The sequence below is a fragment of the Scylla paramamosain genome, chromosome 7, assembly GCF_035594125.1.
Source record: "Scylla paramamosain isolate STU-SP2022 chromosome 7, ASM3559412v1, whole genome shotgun sequence".
Taxonomy (NCBI): domain Eukaryota; kingdom Metazoa; phylum Arthropoda; class Malacostraca; order Decapoda; family Portunidae; genus Scylla; species Scylla paramamosain.
In genome coordinates, this window is record NC_087157.1 from 9,302,501 (window position 1) to 9,308,128 (window position 5,628).

The window sequence follows — 5,628 nt, forward strand, 5'->3', positions numbered from 1 at the left end:
TTCCTGCCATTCCGAAACCTTGGGCTCCAACCTCATTTGGAAGTGTGCCAAGCATCCATCAGCTCACAATTATCTATCTGATCGACAGCGGAGATTTCGCAGATGGTGTTGCACCAAGACCTCGATCATTCTCTCTTAAGGGGTTTCAGCGATTTTTTCTTTTTTTAATGTACTGCCTTACACATTTAAAACCTCTTATAGATTTTACTAGAAATCTTCGATTTTCAAACTAACTTTACAATTTTCATCTCTCTCTTAGTAACTTCATGATTTTTATTCCTTTCTGCAGGGTGTATTAACAGAGAATCAGTCACTAGAATTCCACACGCTTCTAGTCTGCTGCCACCGATCATCCTTTCACTAATAAGTAATCTTACTTAACCTTGGTGTCCTATATGTTGCAAAGCGAGTAACTAGCACCTTATAATTTGCAAACTCCACCAAACAGACGATCCTCTCAACAGGAACTGTATCACTCAAAAAGACGCTGTACAATGCCTTACCTCTGATTTTTCAGTAATCTCTAAAAAGAATGAGAAGAATCTGGCAGACTAAAATGCCTAGAGCTAAATTCATTCATTAACAACTACTTGCAACCATAAAAACAACTATCTCCTGTTTTCTAACCTTCATTTGTTCCTTTCTTCCATATCTTCTTGCACTGCTTCCATAATAATATCAACTGGAAGTTATACATCTCATTTCTTGCTACATCAGCAGATGCTGACGCTGTACAAGTACCGCGTGCACCCATGTATGGAGCGCACCATTCATTGCGCTGACGGGCCGAGGAGATCCACTCACACACTTTCTAAGAAGGGTGGAGTCGAAGACTACTCGTCTCATCAACTCCTCTTTATCAACTGTCATCAATTTCTCAAGCACGCCCGCACTGCTGCACTCCTTGCTGTCTCCCACCAATATTTTCATGTATATTATTCTTTCGAACTCGCCAAGGGCACACCTATCCCGCCCTCCCGTGCCTTCCTGCTGCACAACATCTATATAATCTCACATGTAGGAGCAGACTACACCTTGTTCACTTCCGCGTCCCTCTCAGTGATAAGTTTTGGAAACTGTTTTGTTACTTGGACTCGTGCAGAAAGCATGATGACACCTCACGATTTAACCTTTGTCTTATTCATAAAAGGGACACCATTCTAGGACTGCAGAACTATTTAAATAAAAAATAGATTAATAAATAATAACGGTCTAAAAAGCACACAGCAGAATATACTGTTTCATTTCCGATTTATACTGACATTCTTCATAAAAAAGTGGTGGGGAAGGGAACAGAAAAAATAAATAAATGAAGTGGACACAGGAGTGAACATATGTACTCTTTAAACTTTATATTATGAAAACTGGCAGAGCTGGGATATAAGTACAGGAAGTCATGGACAGAAACATGTTTCGGAGGGAGACAGATGCACAGAGAGAACATGTTCAAGAAAGCAGACCGAAGACAGTAACATACGCAACACTACGACAAACTAAGATAGACAGATGCAACACTGCGGCTCGCTGGGAGAGATTGACGAGTCTAAAGGTAGTAACAGAGGCAACACTGGCAGACTGGGGGAGGTGTAAGAGACTAAGTTAAAGGACAGTTGACAAAAAGAAAAAAAAATCAAATTTACCTTGCCAAGAAGTACCGTGTGAGTGAAACCCGACTCAAGGCGCACTACAAAACACAAGGATGAACATTGACTTTCTATACATCTAGCGACTGGGAGGGAGGGAGGAGTGATGGAGAGGTTACAATCCACTCATCCTCGTGCAAAATTACACAAGGTCTAAAAAGAATTAAAAAGAAATATCAAGTGAAATCCCCCCACCCCTCAAGAACGTTCAGTGCAGAGGAGCTTAGTGTAATGCTTAGATGTGATAAATGTGAGGAAAATTGTCACTGCAAGCAAAAAGAATCAAAATTTAGCTGCACCGTAGACTACCAAGCTTTCATGTTCCGCTCACAAAACACTGAAGGCAAACGTTACGAGTTCAACAGCGTCTTTGCCATTTAGTCCCTGCCGAGCGTCATCCAGTGTGTCGAAAGCTGTGAAAGTTGAAAAGGACACATGTTCAATAGAGATAATTCACAACTAACACGAAGGTCGCGGCTAAAAAGACAGACCCATGAGAAACACTGACCATCCCCCACCACAGAAACAGAGAGAGAGAGAGAGAGAGAGAGAGAAAGGACGGAGTGAAAGCCAAACAGATTTTCGTCAGACCATCAAAGGCTTCCTATAACTCTCAGGTAACGGCAAAGGTGTCATAAAAATCCCCAGGTGAGAGTGACTAAGATCCAATAAAAAAAAAAAAAATCTCAGCAGCACACAGATCAAACTAGCCATCAGTTCTCGAAGGCTTCTCACCGCTGCATCTTGACGACGGAAACCCTTTAAACACCATAGAAAAAAAAACAATAATAAATAAATAATGATCTATCTATATACTAAACCGGCCACCCCAAAGCACCACACATTCAAAGACAAGAGAAAACACTACATAATAATAATAAGCACAATAATAATAATAATAATAATAATAATAATAATAATAATAATAATAATAATAATAATAATAATACAATTGACGTAGGAAAACTTAACATACTGGTAAATTTACTGAGTGGTGGACAGATTCAATACTCCTTGTACTCATCATCCACACAATACTGAACAAAAGGTTTCAATTCTGGGACAATTAACATGCACTTTTTTTTTTTTAACACGATCTGACCTATGCCCAGTCAACAACCCCGCAGTGTGATCATCAGGACCAGGAACCCCATTCTTAGATGTTTCACAGTCTTATCTCAGGTGGTTTTAAGACCCGTATTTTGAAATATTTCTGCCCCGCACGTGACCTATATCAAAAAGGTTCTAGTTGAAGCCACACGGGTTTTTAAGACTGTTTTTTACGGTTTTAGCGATAGAGTAATGAGATTTCTACTACATCATTTAAAGGAGAAACAGTCTTCAAAATCCGGCTGATCATCTCTGTGGCCTTTGAAAATTGTCGTGGTTAGAGCAAAACGTTTCTGAACATGGGCCTAAACCTCTCGTGGCAGTTATTGGTTTTTTCATGACTTCAGCAAGTTTAACAAGGATCCTACATCACCAATGGAAAAAGAAACACTTATGGAATCTCGAATAATCTTTGTGGCCTTTGAAGATATCCCTGATGATAGAACAAAGCCTTTAATTAACGTGACAGACCCAGGAAAAGACGCTACTCCGAACAAAGGACAGGAAATACTGCGTTACTTTGGAGAGCTGTCAGGTGACCGTCACGCTGGCTACACTGCCTCCACCCACACCGCCACCTTCTGTTCCCAGTGGGCTTGTCAGACGACACCCACTCATGATGTGTTTTTCTAATGCACTCTACTGCTGATCTACACACTTTTTTTTTTCTTATCGCGCGACTCACTAACTTACGACTATTAAAAAGACGTTATTAGTGTTGAGTGAGTAGAGAGCTTTAAAAGATAAGATAGATTTATGGACAAGGGGTGATAGTTGAGTATAAGTATGAATATTTTATGCAGAGATTGTCACGTGTAAGTCTGCTGGCTTTTCCTGCTTTCTTTTGTTTTTTGTTCTTAAATCCTGACGTAACATCCATTTTTTATCTATAATAATAATAACAATAATAATAATAATAATAGTAACAGCAAAAAATGATAACAATAATGATAATAATAATAATAATAATAATAATAATAATAATAATAATAATAATAATAATAACAGCAAAAAATAAAAGTAGCAACAATAATAAACATGTACATATGACAACATACATCCCTTGTTTGTTTGTTTGTTTGTCTGTGTTTATCCCTAATATTCTCAAAGAAGGCCATACCAACGCTCATCACTATCACCACCCTTCACCCCATCACCACACCGTCAGCACCCGTCACGCATCACCCCTCATCACCACTCATCACTATTCACAATCACCCAGTACCGCTCTCCGCAAGCTATCCCTCTCATCACAGATCACCCTCCCAGCATCACAGCGTCACTCCAGCAGTCGCGTCACCACTCCCCACCCTCCCTCCACCCAGCTATAGTTAACAGTTGCCTAATTTATCACGTCATGGGTTTCAGATTGTGAGGACGGACATTCTAGCGTCAAGTTTGGCCTCACTGACAGACTAAGGCGGTATTTTAGATGATCACACCAGGACTGACCATAATGCCACGAGTACATTAGTAAAACAAAAGCCCCGGAGTTTGAAATGCTTTGGGTTTTCGTAAGAGGTATTTCCTGTTATTCTTTTTACCAACTCCGTGTCACATACAATAACGAAACTTACTTATCATGTAGGACACACTGTGGCCTTGACGTAATTGTAAAAAAAAATATTTTGTGGGAGGAGTCTAATTATGGCTGTATTAGTTCCAAGAATGTAGGGGCAGGAAGGAGAGATGGGTAGTCGGGTTTTTATTAATGTTTTGCTTAATGGTGATGTAAAATTTTTATGCAAACTATGACTAAAATAACGAAAACACCCAAATAACTTGTAATTTAGCCTGTTAAAGTACGTAATTGAGACAAGACATCGTTGAGCTCGAGAAATCAGTCAAAGATAACACGCCATTTCTCATAACAAGCGTGACATGTATTTACCTTCCATCGTCTGCCTCCCGCTGTCCCTGCCGCTATAGACGACTGTCACACCATGTGGGACTGTCACGATGCACTAAGACCCACTGGCAATGGAGGTCGCAAACGAATAGGACAGTAATGACAGCACACGCCTCATCCCCTGCAGCGACGCCACCACTGCCTACCTCAGCTGTTAGCCGTCAAGGACAGGGGAGGCAGAGGGCGCCTCAAACTGTCTCGGTTCAAGTTCTCGTCAGCTTCTAATAATGTGTCTCTTAAATCTCTAGTTAGACTATTATGGTACTATATTGTATTTTCTAGCATATATCTCTTCAGTGTAACCGTTTCTAAATGAGCGGTGTGAAGGACAACATGATTTTAATAAGACATGAGGAATTTTTGTTGTGAAGCTCCGCGGGAGGGTTCGGACCACCGCTTTGTTTACTGTTGGGTCCGAATTCCTGCACGTCTCACTGACAACCTAGCGATTCCTTGTATGGAGCGCTGCCTAGTTAACCCCTCGGGGAGCTAAAGAGGAGATTCTAATAGGACAAACTGATGATATGTCCTTTGTTTAATCTTTATTACCTGCATACTGATTGTACTGTAAATAAATGTTCGCTTCAGATAAATTAAGAAGCCACACCATTGGTTACATCTTAAGTGAATGTGATTGTTACTACTCTTCTGGATTTAATAGTACGTAATAGTATTAAGGTAATCCGTCAGTGAATCAGCGGAGTGTAGTGGCTGAAAACAGTGCCTTTACAAGAGGGTATTTAAGTGAGATGCCATGATCTGTTGCTAGTGAAATACGTTAAACTGTCTGATGCATGATTATAAATCTTTACGTATGATGAAAGAGCATATGTTATTTATCTTTTTTTTTTTTTTAATGCAAGAACGCCACTGGCCAAGGGCAAATTGTATAAAAAAGAAAAAAAAAAAAGACCTACTTAATGTCAGGTCCCATAGAGAATTCCAAATAAAAAAAATCAAATAACG

At 39.9% G+C, this 5,628-nt stretch overlaps 2 long non-coding RNA genes across 2 annotated transcripts in view; one reads left to right on the plus strand and one right to left on the minus strand.

Moving 5' to 3' along the window:
* Nucleotides 1-4,781, minus strand: part of LOC135102020 (uncharacterized) — a 38,705-nt gene extending 33,924 nt beyond the window's left edge. The window contains exon 1 of the long non-coding RNA XR_010269505.1: nucleotides 4,645-4,781. This is a non-coding gene — a long non-coding RNA (uncharacterized LOC135102020). The remainder of the gene's footprint in view (nucleotides 1-4,644) is intronic.
* The window catches only part of LOC135102019 (uncharacterized), a 19,596-nt gene extending 13,968 nt beyond the window's left edge, over nucleotides 1-5,628 (plus strand). The window contains exon 2 of the long non-coding RNA XR_010269504.1: nucleotides 1-5,628. This exon is cut by the window's left edge and continues 805 nt beyond it. This is a non-coding gene — a long non-coding RNA (uncharacterized LOC135102019).